The 21,548-nt window shown below is 40.0% G+C and overlaps 1 protein-coding gene across 4 annotated transcripts in view; it reads left to right on the top strand.

Annotated features, from left to right (window-relative positions):
• Positions 1 to 350: 350 nt before the first annotated feature.
• ndrg3b (ndrg family member 3b) overlaps positions 351 to 21,548 on the top strand; it is a 58,901-nt gene continuing 37,703 nt past the window's right edge. For 2 of the 4 annotated variants that reach the window (XM_079849828.1, XM_079849830.1), the window contains exon 1: positions 353 to 497. The gene's annotated coding sequence lies outside the window, so the exon portion shown is untranslated. Of the gene's footprint in view, positions 498 to 21,548 lie in introns of all 4 variants that reach the window. The other 2 variants (XM_079849827.1, XM_079849826.1) reach the window with 2 other exon arrangements.

Raw genomic sequence — 21,548 nt, 5'->3', positions numbered from 1 at the left:
CTTTCTGATATGGATTTATATTATTAAATTTAACTTAAAATGCTTTTGCACTTTAATTGACCGGTTATAGTACTTTGGTGGAAGTTTATTTAGGCCCTTTAATTTATCCCACGTTTGATACTTACTGGTGTGTGTGGTAAAAGAAGATTTTTAAATGTCTTTAATGTTTTAGCAACACGCTATTATATATATATATATATATATATATATATATATATATATATATATATATATATATATATATATATAAATTATAAAGTAAGTAAAATGTGGGCTTTTGAAGTCATGATGACGACACCTGTCCTGTCCAGAGTGTGCGCGCGCGTGTTTGACTGGAGTGTCTCGTGAGCTCCTCCTCCGTCAGCGCGAGGAAGCAACTAGATCACTCTCTCTCACACACACACATACTCCAGTGACTACAACCACAACACGCTGCACAATTCACCCCGGGCAAAGCGTTCAGGTCTTATCCAGCACATTTTGATCTTCGAGAACGGGTGAGCAGTGATCTTTTCATTTTTTAAGTCCTGGCTTGAACGTATATCATAAAGTCAGTGAGTTGGTCAGTTCTTGCGCGAGCACTGCGTGCTGCACGCGAGCTAACAGCAGGCTAGCGCTAGACATCGAAAGAATGAGACTTAACGGCTTTATTAACGGACGCTCAGTCAATAATACTTAATAATAGAGCTATTCTGTCAATAATAGATATGGAGGAAGGTAACGGTATCATGTTCGCCTCTTTCCTCGTTACTGCTTGAAGCCTGGATGTGTAAAGACTGATAACTGACAGCAGCGAGTCCTGTTATATCTAGACAGTAACGTTACGTATTTGTTGTAAAATCAGACTATTCGATGGAATTGGGAACATTTAATTAATGATTTGATTGTTCTTTTTATTTAGTGTTTGTTTTGTTTGTTTGAGCGTGTTTAGCTCTCTGAACTGTTAAGTTCAACTTCTTCCGAGCACTTCCAGGATCAAAGCTGTTTGGACTTTAATCTCTTCAGGGTGGGAGACTGTACAATTTTTGTGTTTGTTGATGAAATATATATATATATATATATATATATATATATATATATATATAGCCTATATATATATATATAATATGTTTTAGAAGCAGAGGGTGTAAAAAAATGGAGTCGAAACTTATCGTTGTTGCTGAAGTCAGTCGGTGTGCGTCATTCTATAATATTCTTTCTCAAATGTGTTATACAACTTAAGCCCTAGGATCAGTTGTAAATTGGTAATACATACTGTATTGCTGTAGATACCCCAGGGCAGATTGTGGGGCATCTCTGCCTGTGTTTTATAAAAGGTCTGCTAACCTAGTTACCCAAAATACTGCAAGAGAAACAACACCACACCAGCAAAGCTATTTGATTAGTGCCATCTGTCCAGATGCTCTAGAACAGGGCTGTTCACTAACAAGTGGGCCAAATAAGAAAAAATTATTTGGACAGAGCCACATTCTTTTGCCAACAGAAGGATATTAGCTATAGATAGCAGTTGTATGATATATTTGACCTCTTAACTGTCAGTCAGTCCCATTTTTGGGGCATAGACCCCAAAATGACATTTCCAACTTAAATTAATTTCCGACATTCGCTGCAAGCAGTTGACCAATCAGAGCGGAGTAGACCAATCACAACAGGTTGAACCATCTGACCAATCAGAGTAGACCAATCATAACAGACTGGGCCATCTGACTAATCAGAGCAGAGTAGACCAATCACAACAGACTGGGCCAGCTGATCAATCAGAGCAGAGTAGACCAATCACAACAGACTGGGCCATCTGACCAATCAGAGCAGAGTAGACCAATCACAACAGACTGGGCCATCTGACCAATCAGAGCAGAGTAGACCAATCACAACAGACTGGGCCATCTGACCAATCAGAGCAGAGTAGACCAATCACAACAAACTGGGCCATCTGACCAATCAGAGCTTTACAATAGAGCCCTGCGCGGGACTGGTTTCTTCATCCCGCCCGCGCCCGCCCGCGCCCGCCGAATTTCTGACCATTACCGCCCGCTCCCGCAACGTATGTGTTACACTCCCGCCCGCTCCCGCAAAACTCTGAGAATTTATTCCCGCACAATAATAGAGATGCATTGATTTTGTGTCTTCTCCCGTCCCGCAGGAAAAACATGTATTTGTATTGCTATTATTGAAGAGATTCATGGGGTTTGTTTCGTTTCCCTGGCCGGCATGTATTCTGGACACATACAACACAGGACAATGGAGGAAATCGAGTGTATGCTGTTTTTGGATGGTTTTGTTTTTGTTTTTGCTGTTTTTATTCAGGATACTCCGTCTGGCGCGTGCAATGATGACGCAGTGAATAGTGATGATTCTCTCTGATCAGCAGTCTGCCGTATTTTCACGTCACATTTTAGTATCGCCTCAGCTCGTTTAGAACCTCGCCGGAGGTGGTACGAAAAAAAAGTACCTGGAAGCAGATACAGTTACAAGTTTTACACAGTGGAAAACCAAACAAAGGCGAGGCGAGTCGAGTCGATCCGAGCCGAGGCGAGCTGGTACTGTGTAGTGGAAAAGTGTCATTATTGACATCTCCATCATGTCGCTAGGCTACCTCCCGATCCCGCAGTGTTTTTTTTAGCCGCCCATTCCCGCCCGCAACAAAGTTCAAACCGCCCGCTCCCGCGAGATTTGCGTTGGGTCCCGCGGGACTCAATCCCAATGCAGCCCTCTACTTTACAATAAGGTTTTATTATAGTTAGTTAACAACATTAGTTAACTAACTTATTTAACATGAACTAAGAATGAACAATACTTCTACAGTTCTATTAATCTTATTTAAAGTTAATTTCAACATTTGCTAATAGCCTACATGATTAAAATTAAATGTATTTGTTAACATTAGTTAATGCACTGTGAACTAACATGAAAAAACAATGAACAGCTGTATATTTTTTATCAATCAACAGTCTGGGCCATCTGACCATTTCAGAGCAAAGTAGACCAATCACAACAGACTGAGCCATCTGGCCAATCAGAGCAGAGATCAATCACAACAGACTGAGCCATCTGGCCAATCAGAGCAGAGATCAATCACAACAGACTGAGCCATCTGGCCAATCAGAGCAGAGATCAATCACAACAGACTGGGCCATCTGGCCAATCAGAGCAAAGTAGACCAATCACAACAGACTGGGCCAGCTGACCAATCAGAGCAGAGTAGATCAATCACAACAGACTGGGCCATCTGACCAATCAGAGCAAAGTAGACCAATCACAACAGACTGGGCCATCTGGCCAATCAGAGCAGAGATCAATCGCAACAGACTGAGCCATCTGGCCAATCAGAGCAGAGTAGATCAATCACAACAGACTGGTTGTGTCTGGCACAACCAGTCTGTTTAAAGTCTGGCACACTTTAAACGCTCACTGTCTCATGAAGTAGATCATGCATTCCATCATTCCAAATCAGTGTGCGCTGTTACTTCAGGTGCCACAAGAGAAGGCAGGAATGGCATACCAGCGCACCTTCACAGACGTGTTTTAAAGAGCCTAATCATGCCTGTGCCCCCATGGAGATGATTCCCAGGAGGACTTGTGTTATCTGCCTAATCAGAGCAAAGTAGACCAATCACAACAGACTGGGCCAGCTGACCAATCAGAGCAGAGTAGATCAATCACAACAGACTGGGCCATCTGACCAATCAGAGCAAAGTAGACCAATCACAACAGACTGGGCCATCTGGCCAATCAGAGCAGAGATCAATCGCAACAGACTGAGCCATCTGGCCAATCAGAGCAGAGTAGACCAATCACAACAGACTGGGCCATATGGCCAATCAGAGCAGAGTAGACCAATCACAACAGACTGGGCCATCTGACCAATCAGAGCAGCAGGGTATGCTCTCGGAAACGAGAGACTGGATCCTTGATCGATCTTTTCAGACACTGTGAGAAAAGAGGTAAAGTTGCAATGTATATTATGACAAAAATAAAGTGAACTTTTTTTCTTTTCTTTTTTCTTGGATGCATGTAAACCCTATTGTAGGAGACCTCCAAAACAAAATTAGGAACCTTTTTAAGGAACCACTTTAAGTTGGGGGGTCCTCTGCAATAATTCATAGCATTTAGGTTGATGGACGTTCCTAAACATGTTTGATATAGCTTACATTCAATGTAAGCCGTGCCAATCAGTCTGGCACACTTTAAACGCTCACTGTCTCATGAAGTAGATCATGCATTCCATCATTCCAAATCAGTGTGCGCTGTTACTTCAGGTGCCACAAGAGAAGGCAGGAATGGCATACCAGCGCACCTTCACAGACGTGTTTTAAAGAGCCTAATCATGCCTGTGCCCCCATGGAGATGATTCCCAGGAGGACTTGTGTTATCTGCCTAATCTCACTCCTGCAGGGGAGATGATTTACTGCCAGGGCTACAGGAGATGACATCACATGAATGTTTTTAGGTTCTATGTTCATTTAAACGAATAGTCAATTACGTGAATGTTTATGATATTCATTTTATTATTAAAATATATACGGTGGGGGGTAGTGCTGGGACAGTAAATCGAGGCATTGTGTTTCTTCAAACGATTCTGGATCGATTTTGAGATTTTCAGTATTCATCGCGATTCTCTCTCCAATCAATGTAATGTCTTTCACATTACAACAATTTCTCATTTTAATTGTCTTAATTCATTTTCAAATGTTAAACCACCAAACGTTTGTTTTGACGGAAAACTGCTGGGAGCTTTAAGTAGGCCTTCGGTCTTTTTGCTGAGAATCTTTGGACCTTGTTTTGTTTATTAAAGGAGCCATAGTTTCTCGCACTGTTTGGATGTTTTAATGTTACCGTTTCCATTATATAGATAGCAGTAGAGGAAGGGATACCAAGCACATTGCTGGACAGGTCGCACTTGTTGTTCTATTGATTGGGTTTCTCTCCTCCCATTGCTATGCCAACAACCTCCCCGGGTGACAGCTGTTGTGTGTTTACTCTGGTTCCTTAATTTCCATTGGCTGTGCTCTTCACAGACCTCAATCAATCCACGCCTGCTTCTATTTCTGGTGGCATCCCCCATGGGAGGACTGGAGCGCATGGCCTCCGCTGGATTCCTGGAGAGGTAGACTGGTGCAACCGAGGCTCCTCACGGGCAGAGCTGTTGTTTATCTGTCGCCACCTATCTGATCACTTCCAGATGAAAAAAAGCAGCTGTCAGATCGCAATCCAGCTAGAAGTGGAAGTATTTGATGGAGTTTTCTTTCATAATCCTAATTGGATTATTAGGTTATGTTTTTTTTTTTTTTTAGAGAGAAAACCCCATGATTTCTTTGTCTTGGCACTCAAGCCTGCCATCAGAGTGCTGCTACATGCTTTGTCTAATTAATTTCATGTTCAGTTGTTTTAGTCTTTTAATTGACTTCAGAATCCTTTACATACTCAGAGCTAACAACTCAAACCAGCTGGCAGGACAGGCCTGTGGATTAGGATCTGTCTGTAGCAGCATATCATTTCAGACATGAGTGTGTGTCACTAAGCCCTGTTTCTTTGATCTGGGAACGTCTGACTAGGTGGCACAGCGTGAAGAAGACAAGTCTGTTTTCTCGCACCATTAGGACAAATTGTAGGTGTTGCCTTTGGCTTGCTTAGTTGGGGACACTTATATTCAACAATATTATTGATCTACCTGCATTAGGGTGGTCCTTATTTTTAAAGTATCCAATTGTCATGCTCTTAACCCTTCAAATTGTTCCTTTATATAAGAAAGTAGGCCTACAGCATGCCAATTTTATGGCAGTAACATAATAATTACTGGTAGCTCAATAGCTTTAAACTTTCTGAGATTTTGATGATTTTTGTAAAAACAGATCATTTGATTTGGTATTGTACCTGGCTAGTAAAATTCCAAAAAAATCTCCATATGCACCATATATTCCTAAATATGTATTTTAGATACATATCTCGGTTTACTTATTGTAGATTACATGGATTAATCCATCCATGACCCGGTTTAGCAGATTTACCTTTCCTGGTGGAATCAATACATATTTCTATGATGATCACCTTGGTTATTGTTTGGGTTTAGAGCACATTTTTTGGTTTAAAAAATGACATTACGTTCCTTGATATTGACCCGGAACTTTGGCCGAATCAAGCAGATTATCAGGAGGCACAGGCAACCATGCAATGAAAGTAGTCAATGATCACACCGAGAGAGGAGTGGCTCTGATTCAAGAATACAATGGCTATCTCACACACTCTGAAGAACAACTGCAGTTTCTCCTTCATGTGGTGGAAGATCACCGACGGATCTATCCAGACTGCAAAAAGTCAACACTGGCTGCTGAGCATCAAAAATGGGGAATTGTTGAAAACTTTGTGCTTTTTTGAGATTGTTGTCATTGTTGTCATGTCAGTGTTGCTCTGATTTCAATAAAATGTAGTTCATTTGCAGCAACTTTTATTTTAATATTACTTGCATATCACAATAACGCCGCACAGCTTAACATAGGCAATCTTCCACATGATTGAGCTACCTCTAAATATCTTTTTTTTGTCAACATTTTTGCATATTTCTAATTTTGAAGTTAAAAGGAACAGTTTAAAAGATTAAGACACTATCATTTTGCAAAAAAAAAAAATTGGACTTGATAAGGATCACCTTAACCTGCATTGACACCATTGAATGAGAACTGAACTGAGCTGGGCGATGACATCACTGTTTTCTCCAGAGAGGCTGTAGATAAATTAACTAAATGAATAACTTTTTTATAACAGAATGAATCAATACCGAACTTACTTAAGCTGGACTATGACACTATTTTCTTCTAGAGCTGCTGTACAGCCGAAACAAACTTTGTTGCATTATTTTCCTGTTATCACTATAAAGCTGCTTTGAAACAATCTGTATTGTAAATAGTGCTATATAAATAAAGGTGACTAAATGAGAACCCCTTCACTGAACGCCTTGCAATAACAATAACTTTGTTATGTTAACAGTTGGATTACCTTAATATTGACATGCTACGCCACCCTTCATTTAGCTCCACTGGACATGCTTTAAGCTTTATGTGGAGAGAATGGCCAATACTGATTGTCTAATTGTCCAATATTTCTCCTTTTTGACTCAATAATAACAAATAATCATTAGACTTAAACTACATAAAATATTAGCAATATCCAAATGGCTGAATTTATTTTCATCCTTTTAGGGGTTGTGTCAATGCAATAAATACATGAAATAAGTTACTTTGCCTGTAAATACCCAATGGTCCTGTTTGTCAGTAAACACGGTATTAAAGAACTGATTAGGTCAAAGTAATAATATTTGTAAAAAAACAAAACAAATCCAGTCCAAGCCATTATCAGTCTGTGTGTACTTTTATGGTCAAAATAATTATTATCCATGTTTTGGTTATTTGTTAATGTGTAACCTGTAACTTATACAAATTAAAGCTGTAAAGCTGTTTGGAAACACATGCAAAAATTAATGTATAGAATAAAACTGGGTTTTTTTTTGCAATGAAGGCCTACTTGGTAAGAATTAGCCTAGTTTCAAAGTGATTGGGTCTTTAAAGTAGCAAGGGAACGGTTTTGTGACTGACATCTGAGTGAAATGGTTAATTGAAAAAAAAAATGCAGAATGGGGTTTTGTTTCAATTCATCGGTTACTGATTGGATGGAGGCAGGTCTGGATATGAACTTGCAGTCGTTTGTAAGAAAACGATTAAGCAGACTAAATGTTTGGAGAAGTCCTGCATACATTTTCAGAGAGAAATTTGTTTTACCAGAAGAAGAAGAAAAAAGAAAAAAAGATTAAATGTATACATGGATGAATCGTTCACAATAAGATTAATACCATGCATTTAGAAAATAGAGTAATTGACTGCTTTTGTTAAACTCATGATTGCAAATCTGAAACTGAAAATTGCTTTAGCTTTACCGGAATGGGACCCCTCAGGACTGGGTCCCTTGACACTTTAGCTGTAACTACAGTTAATGATGAAGTTAGTCAGGCACTAGGAGACGGAGTATAAAAAATGGAAAACAAATATTAAAAATGCATCATAAAAAAGCATGTTGGAGTTTGTTTCCCATACAGTCTCTTTAAATATGCCCTATAGCTAGTCTCCCATTCAGTACATGTGACTGTCAAACCCTTTTTTGAGTGGAAGAGTGGAGCTCTTATGTAAGTGGATATGAGGAGATATCCTCAGATCATCCAGAATTCTCTCTTATCTGAAACATGACAGCTGAACCGTTGTCTTGCCTTCCGATATCCATTTGGAGGCAATACAGTTGTTAACCAGATTACAACTCTTCAGAGCTCATTTCTCAAGAAAAGGCTCTGCCACTGCTGTAAAATTCTCATAATCTTAAGAGGCCATTTTGTTTGTGTTTGGCAACTGTTGAATTCTATATAACATACAGTCCTTTTGTCCTACCTTGCCCCCCTCTCTCTCTGTGTGTGTGTGTGTCTTTCAGCTCGATTGTAATTGTAGATTCAGCTCTACTGTTTTGAAAGGGCTGGTTTTCTGAGGTCCAGTTACCTGATCCTGGAAATAAAGAAAGTAGACACTCACTGTCCAAGGGAGAGCTGCTGTTATATTATGCTGCACATAGGTATTACAGAAGTGTTCTTTCCTCTTCATTCATACCCTGTTAACATTGATTTCCCATACCAGAGAAAAGTGTAGGCTAGACTCATACAAAAATAATGCCTCTCAGTCATTTCTTATGATCCACTAGAAATGTGTGGTGATGTTTGTGTCTGCAGAGACACTACCCTGTGCCTGTATTTTCTGTATTTTATTCTTCTATTGCTGTGTTTGGGAGGTTTTTGGGCTGCAACCTTTGGCCAGGAAGTGTGTCATCCCAGCCAATAACAATGCGTGGCACAGGTGAGGGCGGGAGTTTGAATGGTGTGCTTGCAAACAGTAACTGAAAATTTCTGCATAGTGCACCTTTAAAGGGATACTTCACCTCTGGGAAGATGAATGTGTATTTAAAATAGGTCATTTAAGTAGAAGAAATGTGAAGAAATTTTTGAATTTGGAGCTTTCTAGTCTGAGAAAAGCCAGAAAATGTATTTTTGGCTTATGTGGATGAAAGACAACAACTCCCAGAATGCACTTGCTTCGCTGCCTTAGGAGGCCACGCCTACCGGTAAGAGTGCGCAGTTGAAAACAAACAACAAGGCTAGCCTACGTGATAAGTTTGCCAGGGATTTAGAGATAGCCCAAAATGTCCGGGATTCGGCTTTTGCGTTCTACAGTCGCCATTCATTCATCATGTTTACTGTGGCGAGCAGGACGAGGCTGACGGCCGCGGGAGAACGGCGCGAGGCCGGTGGCGTCATTACTGAGACGCGCCGGGTCTTGCATCTCTCACGGAGGAGCAGGAATTTTCTTAGCAATGGTAAAACGCACATCAACCGATCACTTGTTTAGCGTTCATGTAAACACTACATTCAGATTCACCAATCAGAATGAATTCAGTTAGATTGGAAGAAAATGTGTGCATGTAAACAATGAATGGCGACCGCAGAACGCAAAAGCTGAATCCCGGACATTTTGAACGATCTCTCCCGCCGGACAAGTCCGGGAAAAGGAGGATGGTAACCCCAACTTACTCAGCTTTCTCCTACTATTCAGCTTTCTCCACAGAACAAGAGCCTGCTAGCTTAGCTTCCAAAGAAAGACGGCTGACACTGTGTACATTCTGTGAGTGAGATCCAACCCTGTATGGGCGGGCTGAAAACATGCGGAACTACGCCATCTACTGGCTGTAGTCTTTAGCCTCTGGCCAGAAAATCCTCCGATGACGCAAAATGACGATTTTTGCGTCATCGGAGGATTTTTTCCAGACAAAAAATACATAAATCTCTTGTCTCAGGGGGATATGAGGGTGGAAAGCATGGTAATTCGAAAATACTACAGGTTTTCTACTAATACAAAGCTTAATGCTAAATCCTGAAGTATCCCTTTAAGTCTCACTTGTCCTACTGTAGGTCAAGGGCGACACATTTGAAATGTCTCAGGGTTTTTTTATCCATAAAGTTGTAGCAAATTAGCTCTAAAGAAATATTAATAACTTGTTATAGCCTAATTGATTATGAATATTTGGATCAGTTAATAGAATTAACTTAATGTAGTAAAATTAATATTACAATCAATTAACCTGTTTGTGCCGCGTTAATGGTTTATTCATTCTAAGAAATGCACATTTCCGGGATATGGGAAATGTCTTTCTTACTGTACAGTACTACTAAGAGCAAGTAATCAAAATCTGCATGATTAGGGACTCCAGTATATGACCTTGAAACATGGACAACTTTACGTGTGACATGAACAAGATTTGATTAACTAAACTAAACACGTAAACTACTCTAACATACACATACATACATGCATACAGTTTACCAAGGGAAAGAGAGCTGAAGCAGAATACAGGAAAGCAAGAAGTTAAAGCATTGTTTGAAATTCAGACGATCAACAGCCTTGAGCAAACCATCAGTTTAGTTCTAACATGCCCTTCTTTAAAAGGGATAAGGATACTTAATGTATCAAATAATGAGACTAAGTTTGGTACTTGCATGTCTCGCCCATTTGAATTAAACTGTCCTGATGCAATTTGTTGAGGCTCCAGTTGATCTTTGCTGATGTGGTCTTGAGAGAGAACCAGTGGGAGTCAGAGCCTGGCACAAGCTTGGGGGTCCTTAGAAAACTTCTAGTTCAGCATCATCTTCACATCAGGATTTCAGAAAGGGACTAGAGACTAAGAGGCGTGATCTTGTGATCAGTGATTTTTAAAGCGTGAAGATGTCACACCCTCTGGAGGGTTGTGAGCCAATAAGAAGTTGTTCCCTTTGGAGGGAATTTCTTTATGACCTTTTGTTCAAGCAGGCCTTTGCACATGTAATTTGATTGGGTGTTTAACAAAAGAATCTTCAAGATTCTTATAATACTAATGCGTCACAAAGTTAGTAAAATGTAAAGTAAATTAACAAATGGGGGACGAAGATTGGAGTTTATAGAGACTAAACATGCTACACAAATGATTTTGGTTAACCATAGTATGCAAGTCTGAAACATTAATCCAAAAGAGTTTAAAAGAGAGAATGAATACATAGGCCAAACCACATAAAAGGAAAATCATGAGATGGGAAAATTAGATAAGCCTACATGTTTATACATTTCACAAGTGGTTATATAGAATATATAGGATTAAAATGGTTTATTTCTCCTTCTCTGCAAGAATTAAGTGAGAGTCACAACTCTCTGCAAATTCCTTTTGGGGTCGTAAGAAGTCTTATCAGTCTTATGGCTCGTTTCCACTGAGCGGTACGGTTTGGGTCGGTAAACCATGAATCGGCTTGCGTTTCCACTGCCAACAGTACCCTTACTTGATAGGCGTGGTGTAGCCTATGCCGGAAAGAAGTGATCAACGTCATTTTCGCGCGAAGAAGAAAGCGACATAAACAACAATGGATGACATACAGCAGATCTTGTTCTTGCTTCTCGGCATGTTTGTCACAAGAAGCCAAGCGCTGACATTAGGCGTTTCTCAATTCCAAGTACACAAAGTTCGGACTTGCCAAGTCCGACTCAGGAGAATGACTCCCGAGGACGTGAGTCCGGTAATTCTGCAAATTGAACAGCGCGTTCTTGAAAGCGTCACTCAGCTCGCTCTGCTACTCCGGTTATCTCTGTATGTATATTTTAGGCAACAATAAATTTAAATATAGCCACACAAATGTGGTTCAGGCAACACGTATTGATTATATTCACTGCATGTAACGTTAGCCTGTTTATAACAAAACGAAATATAAAACACAACCCTGCCTCTTTTCGTTTAAATATAATATAAAAATATTAAACGTTTTAATATAGTCCAGGCAATATGTGCATTTGTACTAAACAACAGATGTTGCAGTAAACATGATGTTAGTTTTGGGGGGGTGTTTCATAGACCTTTGTTGGGAAGAGTGAGTTTGCTGGATTATTAAATATAGGCTAATTAATAATTTGTTAGATTGGTCCAGATGCTACACAGTGGAAGACAATTGTAAACAAAACTGTTTAGTTACAAACATTCACGAGGGTGAGTAGGCTAAATAATGACAGAATTTTCTTCTTTTTTGATCCAAGATTTAGTGGAAGATTTAGTCATTGTAGCATTCCTGGCACTTGTGAACATGACAAGAGTGCTGAAAGCTAATCACAGCTAAAGTGTTTTCACACAGTCAGCTCTGTTTACAGCCAGGTGCCTGCAGAATGAGTAATGCTGAATCCACCCAACACCCAGGGATGTCACCGCCTATCTTTATCATTGAATTACACTCTTTTCTTATGGCTTTTTGTATTTTTTAAGCTTGACAGTCGTAGTCTTCATTTACTTTGTCATATTGAAAAGAGCAGCCAGGATCATCTTAAAGGTCCCATGACATGAAATTTTCACTTTCTGAGGTTTTTTAACATTAATATGAGTTCCCCTAGCCTGTATATGGTCCCCAAGTTTCTAGAAATTTTAATCGGTGTAAATCGAGCTTTTGCTATCTTTCTCTGCCTTTGAGAAAATGGAGGCTCATACGCGCTGATCTTGAATCTCCTCTTTATGATGTCATAAGGAGGAAATGTTACCTCCCCTGTCTCTGCTTTGCCCGCCCAGAGAATATTTTCCGCCCATGAGAAAATGCGATAGGAAGTAGGAACGCGCGCGTGCGCGATTTTACATTTACATTTACATTTATTCATTTAGCTGACGCTTTTATCCAAAGCGACTTACAATTGCTATATATATGTCAGAGGTCGCACGCCTCTGGAGCAACTAGGGGTTAAGTGTCTTGCTCAGGGACACATTGGTGTCTCACAGTGGATTCGAACCCGGGTCTCTCACACCAAAGGCATGTGTCTTATCCATTGCGCCACACCACCCATTTTAGTTTGTCCACGAGAGATATTATGGCTTTTGAGCGAGCGAAGCATAACAATTGCTCAATAATTGGATGTACAAATGAACACCGAAGGGTCAATACAGAGCTGGGCTTGCTGAACGTCTGAAACTAAAGTCTGGATCACTCTCTTTGGCTCAGCTACACACCTCGGACAAGTAAGTCAACAAATTATATATAAGTGTGTTGCTTCACTGTTTATGGTTACCTAGCTTGTTACACGTAGAATGTGGCTGTCACATTAGCTATGCAGCTATGCAGTTACTTGCGCTAATGTAAAGGTAGACAGCATCAAGTTACACACACTGTAACGCGAGTGTTGTACATTTCTTTGTTATTTGGATAACCGTTTTCCTGTTGGTTATATGGCGCGCGCGATATCCGCATTTCAAGATCACAGAGCTTGATGTAATTTTAATAAGATAAATACAGACGTTACAGATCTCTCATGAAAAGGCAACAGTTGGTTAGCGTTAGCTACATGATAATAACTGTAAACCATCCGAATAAAGTACCGTATCCAGACATAATATTTTAAACTAACCATTCGGAAACGTCCTGCTGGAACCGCTGAGTTGTTGCTTCTCCATCCGGATCAGATTCTGGGTCAAACTGAAATGCTTGAAAGACTGCGTGTCTTCGTGCCATTGCTATATCCAACGTAAACATGCACGCCACGGTACCGTTGCGCAAGATGGTCAAGGCCACACCCACCCTCCACCTTGCGCCGCCTTTCTCCTCCTTATTAGTATTTAAAGCTACAGACACCGAAACGGCCCGTCTGAAGGAAGCTCATTCTGGGACTGGCTTGTAGTGGCTATAATTCTGCACCGAGGCTGAATTTTTGGAAAGAGATTTCAGATACAGTACTAGGGACCACTAAGGCCTATATTAAAGCCTACAAAAAGTAGCATGTCATGGGACCTTTAAAATATTGGTGTGAATTGGATGCGGAGAGCAGAGTTCGTCTGTCAATGGACACGCATTAAACTACTTCTGCTGAACACAAAGAAAGATATTTTGAAGAATGTCTGTAACCAAACAGTTGATGGATCCCATTGACTTCCATAGTTTGGAGGGAAAAAAATATACTATCGAAGTCAGTGACATCCATCAACTGTTTGGTTACCCATATTCTTCACAATATCATCTTTTGTGTTCAGCAGAAGAAAGAAATTCATACAGGTTTGGAACAACTTGAGGGAGAGCAAATTATGACAGAATTTTCATTTTTGGGTGAGCTATCCCTTTAAAGAGCCTAGACCAATCAATGTATGAGAGATAAAAATAGTAATGTGGAGAGTGGTCGATATTTTGTCTGCAATAAAACTTGATTGGTGGCTTTGGTGGAGCCGTTATAGAGAACCATTTGTTGAGAGGGTCTGTAAATCAAAGCTTGTGGGCTAAATTCAATCTGTGGTCTCACCACTAATGCTGTATAGTCTTACACTCTGAGTAATAATTCAGAAGCTTTGTCTTCAAGAAATCATGGGTAATTAGCTTCACTGCAGTGTCTCTTTTGTCTCTGATCTCAAGCAGTAACGCAACAGCATTTCCAGCATCATTTCTGTTGATCTATTGTAATAAGTGGCCTAAATCGACCCAAGTGGCCCAGTTTATGCAGGTGTCAAGAGACGGCCACACACTCTGCTTCAAAGGTTTGGTAAGTCCACAGGGCATCACATCTGCTTGTTCTCGGCCCATGTTGTCTCTGCTTAGAGGGGCAGGCCGTCTCACAGCAGCTGCTCCATTCTGCCACTGGCAGGAAGCCACTAATGAGATCGCTAACAGAATGACGCCAGAGACCTTAATGAACAACAACATGCACAGAAGACAAATAAAGGGGCAGTTGTAGAGGAACTGTACTTCGGTTCGGAGTAGAGCACAATGAGGCTGCAGTCTTAAAACATGACTTTGTTTTCACCAACATTTCTGTTCTTCGCAGTCTTAACTGAATGCCAGTACATGAGGAAACTCTTGACAGGCAGTGATGCTTCATGAAATATTGAGTAGATGGGAGTAGATGTTGACATATTTTCAGAAGCATTGCAGTCATCATTTAAGGCCAGCATGAGTTTAGGACTTTGCTGGTTAATTCCTGCCACATAGTCTGCTTGTCCCTACCAGTTCTGTGGAGTCGGTGTACTGTCTCTGTGTGTGTCCAGTGCTGAAGGCAGTGTGGATGCTGGTGTAGAACATTTTAAATCAAGGTTTCATTTGAGTTTGGACGCTGTTCTAGAAGCTTGTAAGCTGTAAGCAGCAAAGCAACTCAGTAGATTTTGTAACTGAGCTGCAGTTTGCTAAAATGAAATAGCTGACTCATATTTCATAACCCTCATCTAATTCATATGAAAATAGACCTTTGCATGTCAGGTCTAGGTCAGCTTTTTTTCTGCACCCGGTAAACAACTAGAAAAGGGCCTCAGTTTTTCTGATGAAGAGCGTGTTGACGTGACTCACGGCAAGCCTCCTGATAAATGTGGTGGATGGTGGTGATGGTAATTTTTGCAATGACGGATCACAGTGATGGTCATAATGATAATGTTGGTGTGTTTAGAGATACTTTGGCAGAAGGATGGGGTAATTACTGCCATTCTCTCTCCTCTTGATGAATTATCAGCTGGTTGTGGCTAATAATCAAATGGGAGGAGCTGATGGACAATGGACATGGACTTGAGAAAAAAGGCAGATGTTCAAACCAATTTTCTCTCTCATCCCCAAGATTTCATCCCCTCTCTCATCCCCCCTTTCTTTACTCTGGAGTGAAGTGATTTTTTTATTTGAAGAGTATCTGGCTACCTTTTCAGTAGAACTGGGGTTAAGGCAGTCATACGGAAAGTCATGCATATTTGGAACAACATGAGAGAGTAAATAGTGACTTAATTTAGATTTTTTTTTGCGTGTGTGTGTCCTAGGCCTATTCCTAATGTGGAGAGAGTGGGTGAAAATGCCTTTCTTTCTGCTTAAGCTGGCTCAAATTAAAACGGAGTCAGGTCCATTTAAATGCAAATCTTGCGTAAAATCCCAAAGCATGTTAAACTCCCATCAACTCAAATCCACTGTTGAAGGGTTAGATTTCCGTTTGTCCCATGAGCTGATTAGAGCACAGACAGATTAGTGCGCTGCTGGTCAGTGTGTTTTGTTTGCTTTAGTTTATTTGGATGCATTAATCAGGCTTTGCATTTCTCAGCATCATACTATGTAGAATATGGGTCAACACATTCTTTTATTTCTTTGTTCCATGAGCTGCCGTTTATTACCAAACCAGCTGAATTAATTACTGGATGCATAGGTTAGTTTTGCACTTGCTTTTAAATGGATCTCTTGCATAAGTCGATTCCATGTTTTGAAGCTCCTTATTTGTATCTGATTCTGCCCATGAATAACCTCTGCTCACGTGTTGATGTGAAACATTCGTAGTAGAGCTGCAGGTTTCTGGATGAATTGAGAATCATGAATTTTTTTTATTTTTTTTTCGCGATTCTCACTCAATTCTGAACAGACAAGAGACAACTAAACAAAATAAGGACCCATTATATATAAAAATGACATTTTAGTGGCATTCAGTATAGGATTTGACTGTTCATATATTAAGTAGTCTATTTCAAATGGATCGTATATATACAGACTGTCTCAAAAAATGCAAAATTTCCATTTAAACTGTAATGAAATTAGACGTTCGCACATCCCTACTTTTATTATTTAGTAGGCACTGATTTGTTGAGCGAAATTCAAATTCATCAAATCAAGTCAATGATCTGATCTATCACTGCTGCGTATGGGTAAAGTTACACACAACTTGTAGAGAGCTTATTTTATATATAATCAAGTGTGTAGCAACCATTAGTCTGCGTTTTAAAACACTTTGAGCGAACGCAGACAGTGACGAATCATTTAGGCACGGCCATCACTACTACTCGTACACCACAGCCTTTTTCGTGCGGTTTTGCTTCTCTGCATTTCATTGGTCATTGAATAATTTCTTCTTTGCAGAGTTTAAAAGGTAATGGCACAATAAATTACTTTTTTCATCACTTCTACCACAGGAAAACTCCACATTGCACCCAGTTTCAGAAAATTTGGTGCAATACAATTACAAATGTAATTTTTGATGAATGATTGTGGTGATTCTGTTGGGGGAGTGCATCTGCATAGATAAAGCTATTGAAAATAAAAAACCTGAATACATTTTTACCACTGTTTTACCACGATTTTGGGGAAAACCTGAAAACTTGGGTATTCACACTTGGTTTTTCTCTTTAAATGAACCAACTCAAACTTCTTTCAGTAACCGTAAAGTCTACAGAGTTTGACCCGGTCAGTATCGCTATAAATAATATAAAATAATAATAGTTTTTTATTATAATTATTAGCAAATAGAATATTAAACAAAATAAGAAATATATTGTAATCGTGTTTCACACGAGCAACTCATGATGTATTCTTTCAGTTCTTTCTTTAATGCAGGGTTGCCAACTTTGGGACTTTGGCTGGAGTGAGACTCTGTAAAACCTTCAGTGCGCGGGCGCACACGCGGAGAAAATTTTTGGCAACCCTAATTTAAAAAATATCAGTCCTTGTTTACTTAGTATAAACCCTGATTTATGGGGGGAAAGAAAAAATAATAATAGAATGGAAACGTGTTTTCAAAATGTACAATTAATTTATTGATTGCACTATAAAAAAATTAAGATAGAGGTGATTAAATAACAAACATGTAAAACAACAACATCAAAACAATAAGAAATCTCAAAACAAAAGGAACACATAATAGTCCCCAGAAAACCACAACACGCAAGTTTCACACATTAGGCCTGTTGTGCCACAGTGGCAGTGTTGGCCTGCTTTCACCACCTCTGCAGGAGCTCGTATCTGAAGCAGGGTTCGATCCGTTCATGAACCGTAATGCGTCTGTCACGTGACAAATGAACAAAAGAATCGGAAGGTAAAGTAATTATTTATGTTCCCTGTAAATTATTTTTGACTGCATTATAATGATTTCTTAATTCAGAATATGATAGAGACTGCATAGGTGTTCATGGAATTTGGCTGTTAAAAGTATAACATTTAAAGCCCCTTAAATGAACGAAATGACTCGAAAAAAGATTCGTTCATTTTAATGAACGAGGTAGAACAAGCGAGTCAGTAAAATGATCCGAACTTCCCATCACTCACAGGGTGCCATCAAGTGACAGTCTGTTCCTGGTGTCAGTCTTGTTTAGGCCAATAACTGAAAAGGTTCGCTCAGCATCCGCATTTGACTGTGGCAGACTCAACACAATCTGGGCAACCTTTGATAATTTAGGGAATTTTAAAATGCCACTTGCCCGATCTGCCAAAACGTAATTTGTACCATGAGCCTATTTTTACTGAGCAATTAGCTAGCCCACATAACGCGCGTCAGACAACGTTTGCAACTATAGTTGAAGTCTGTACTCTCGGCACACAGACTGATTAGGCAAGGCTAGGTCTATAGTGACAAGGCACACCATTTTATTATCTGCTTACCTTGATTGTCATCCAAACTTTCAGACGCGCATCAGTGGCTCCGACTCCGAACCTATGCTCCGAACTCTCTCTGAACTTCTCACAAAGCAACTGACGTATCAGGTGCAAGGTTTTCAGCGAATCAACGATCAGAGAACACTGCAGTGAGAACGTTGTAGGCAGATGTTACAGCTGTGGGCCTTAAACTCCTCTCCTGTCATTAATACGCTGTGGTCTAGTATAGTCATCAACAGAAAATTAACGGATTGAGAGGGGAGAAACATGGATTTTGGCGTGACATTTCATGCGTGTGCGTGAGAGCGTGAGATTGATGCTGAATTAAAGCGTGAATGTCACGCCAGATGCGTGAGAGTTGGCAACCCTGTTAATGGTCAGAGCGGCTCGGGTCAATTTCTGTGAAATACCAGATCATGAGCTGGATGTGTGTGAATAAACACCGTGTTGCTCTTCACTCTGAAACGCACAGCTCATACAGTAATTATTTATTAATAAGCAGCCCTCTTGATTTGATAATCACACTAAGCCATAACACAATATCATATTTCCTAATAGCTTAATTGATAGCTGTATTGTCTTTTACTTAAAGTGAAAAGGTTTACTTTTCTGCATCTTTACACTTTTTTTTTTCTCTACTGTAGTCTTACCTGTCTGTCATCTGTCATGGGACATCGGTCTGGACCCTGACATCAGGACATAATCACAGTGCACCTTAAATGGCATGACGTAAATCATAACCCATTACCTCAATCTCGTTTTAAAAATGCCAGCTCTACTTCAGAGCTGCACATCTCCAAAGTAAAGTTTCTATCACATGCTCATATTGACTTCAGACTGGACTGAAATGAATGGAGAGTGGGCTCTTTGATCGTAATAGAGGTTTAAGTTAAAATAAAAGTTCACGATTTCTCTTAACTATCACTATTCTCTGAAGCTGGTTTTTCCTCCTCCCTTATTTGAACTACCCACTATCTCTTTGAAGCTCAAATCAACTCTCAAATCTGCAATTATCTTTCTACTTCACAAGCCTATAGCACCATTACTACTAATAAAGGAAGCTTACGGAGGCCTGGAAGGTCTCTCTTGAATGAAAGCGAGAGGAAGGATATTTTTTGCTTCCTGCTGATTACGTGATTTATTCAGAGAGGCGTGATTTGAACAGTTAAGCAAGAAATGAGCCCTTCAGTTGTTTTTTTTATGACCTGAACCCACACGCATTCACCAACGCCCTGTAATTAGCGTTCCACACACAGCCTGTAGAACATAATTAGTAGTATTCTGCTGGAAAGTACAACTTCAGCAAATAATCAGTCCAAATTGGCTGGAATAAAATAGTTCCTAGTGAAGATGTGCACGCTGTAGCAACCACGTAAGATTTACACAGATCCTGGTTCCCATCCTTTTACTCCCGGTGAGCACCAGCTCCTGCACCGTCACTGTCTCCGTGCTGGTGGATAAGGAGACACTTGAGTAGTTGTAATCGGATTTAAACTTACAGGCTTAGCTAATGTGTAATGCTAGTAAGTGTTCAGACTTTTGTGCTCTCTCTGGATTGTAGGATGTACATGATAATGTTTCAGAAAATAAACCATTTGAAATGGAGATTTGGGAGAAAGGGAGATTTGAAGTGATCTAGAAACTAAATGAAACCATTTTGTCTTGATTTTGGCATTCGCATAATGAAGGGGAAAATGGGCAATATGGCTATATTTATATATTGCAAAACTAGCCTATATAATTTGATATAAGACAGAACTTTGTGAGGTGAAAATGACCCCATATATCTTGAATTTCAGAGCATTCTACCGGCATTGAACAGTGAAAGTGGCCATTCTCATTGCGTGATTTTGTTTGTTTTTTGCAAAGTGTGTGATATACTTTACAATGTCAGCTGACACATTGTTAAAGCTATTATTACGATATTATTATTGTAGTAGTAGATTTGCACACCCCTAACCTTGATATACACCAAATAGCAAAATTTGCATTGATTGACATGATTGGGGGGGCTTTTGGTCAACATTTAGAAACTTATAAATAAGCAAAAGCCTGTGTCTCTTTTCTCTCAAGCTGTGTCTTTTGACAGATCACTGACCCTACACACTGTGACAGATCGACATTTTCCCTCTGAGTGACTCCACTAATCCATCTACCACACACACACACATGGCTTTCTGTCTCTGACTGTGACCTTGTCAACACTTGTCAGCTCTCCCGTGGACGCCATCCGAAGCCCCGCGTTCACCTTGGATCCTTTTGTTCATCTCCTCTCGCATCCTCACCCCGATAGATAGTCAGTCAAGGTCCAAGGGAACTTACTGAAGGCAATAGTTAACGTGACCTGGCATGTGTGTGATTTAAGACAACCGAGAGATTTTACTAAATGCCAAGTCATTACGTATGTGGATAAAGCCTTTAAACAGGGAAACAGAGACCTGGGCATAGTAGCTCAAGGTGTACAGAACAGTTATACAATCATGTTGGGACAGCAAGTCCATCCTTTTGTATCAAACAGTTTAAGTGGTTTCAGATCAGAAACTAAAGCATACAGCAAACATATGAGTGCAAACATGATTTAAAGGGGTGATGAACTGAGAAATCAAATTTTCCTTGAGCTTTTGACATATAAGAGGTCATCATATTATAAGAATATCCTGTAAGTTTCAGAACTGAAAACGTCCTTGTTAGTCCAATAAAAGCTTTTATTGACACCAGGCTCAGCAAACGACTCGTTTTTCAAAGTGGGGAACTATGACGACAAAGAGGATAAAACACCACCCCCGCAGAAGAAGATCAACGCCTACTTCAACACGGCCGGTTTAGCCCCGCCCAACGATTCGCGCATTACACGCATAGCTAAATAACATAGGCCTACCTCGTGATGACAAACCGGATCGAGCTACCGAGCAATAAACATGCCGTTTACAAAATATTGTGCAGTGCCTGGTTGTGGAAGAAGACAGTCGCTGCATAAGCTTCCTCTGGATTCCAATAGGAATGCATGGTTAAACTTTATTTTTAATGACGTTCCAGCTGATGTGGGTAAAACATTGTCCGTTTGTTCGCTTCATTTCACTGAGGATTGTTTTGTAAACAAGACACAGGC

This window comes from Squalius cephalus, assembly GCF_949319135.1.
Source record: "Squalius cephalus genome assembly, chromosome: 18".
NCBI classification, from domain to species: domain Eukaryota; kingdom Metazoa; phylum Chordata; class Actinopteri; order Cypriniformes; family Leuciscidae; genus Squalius; species Squalius cephalus.
Note: the sequence above shows the minus strand (reverse complement) of the source record. Positions and strands in the feature narration are given on the sequence as shown.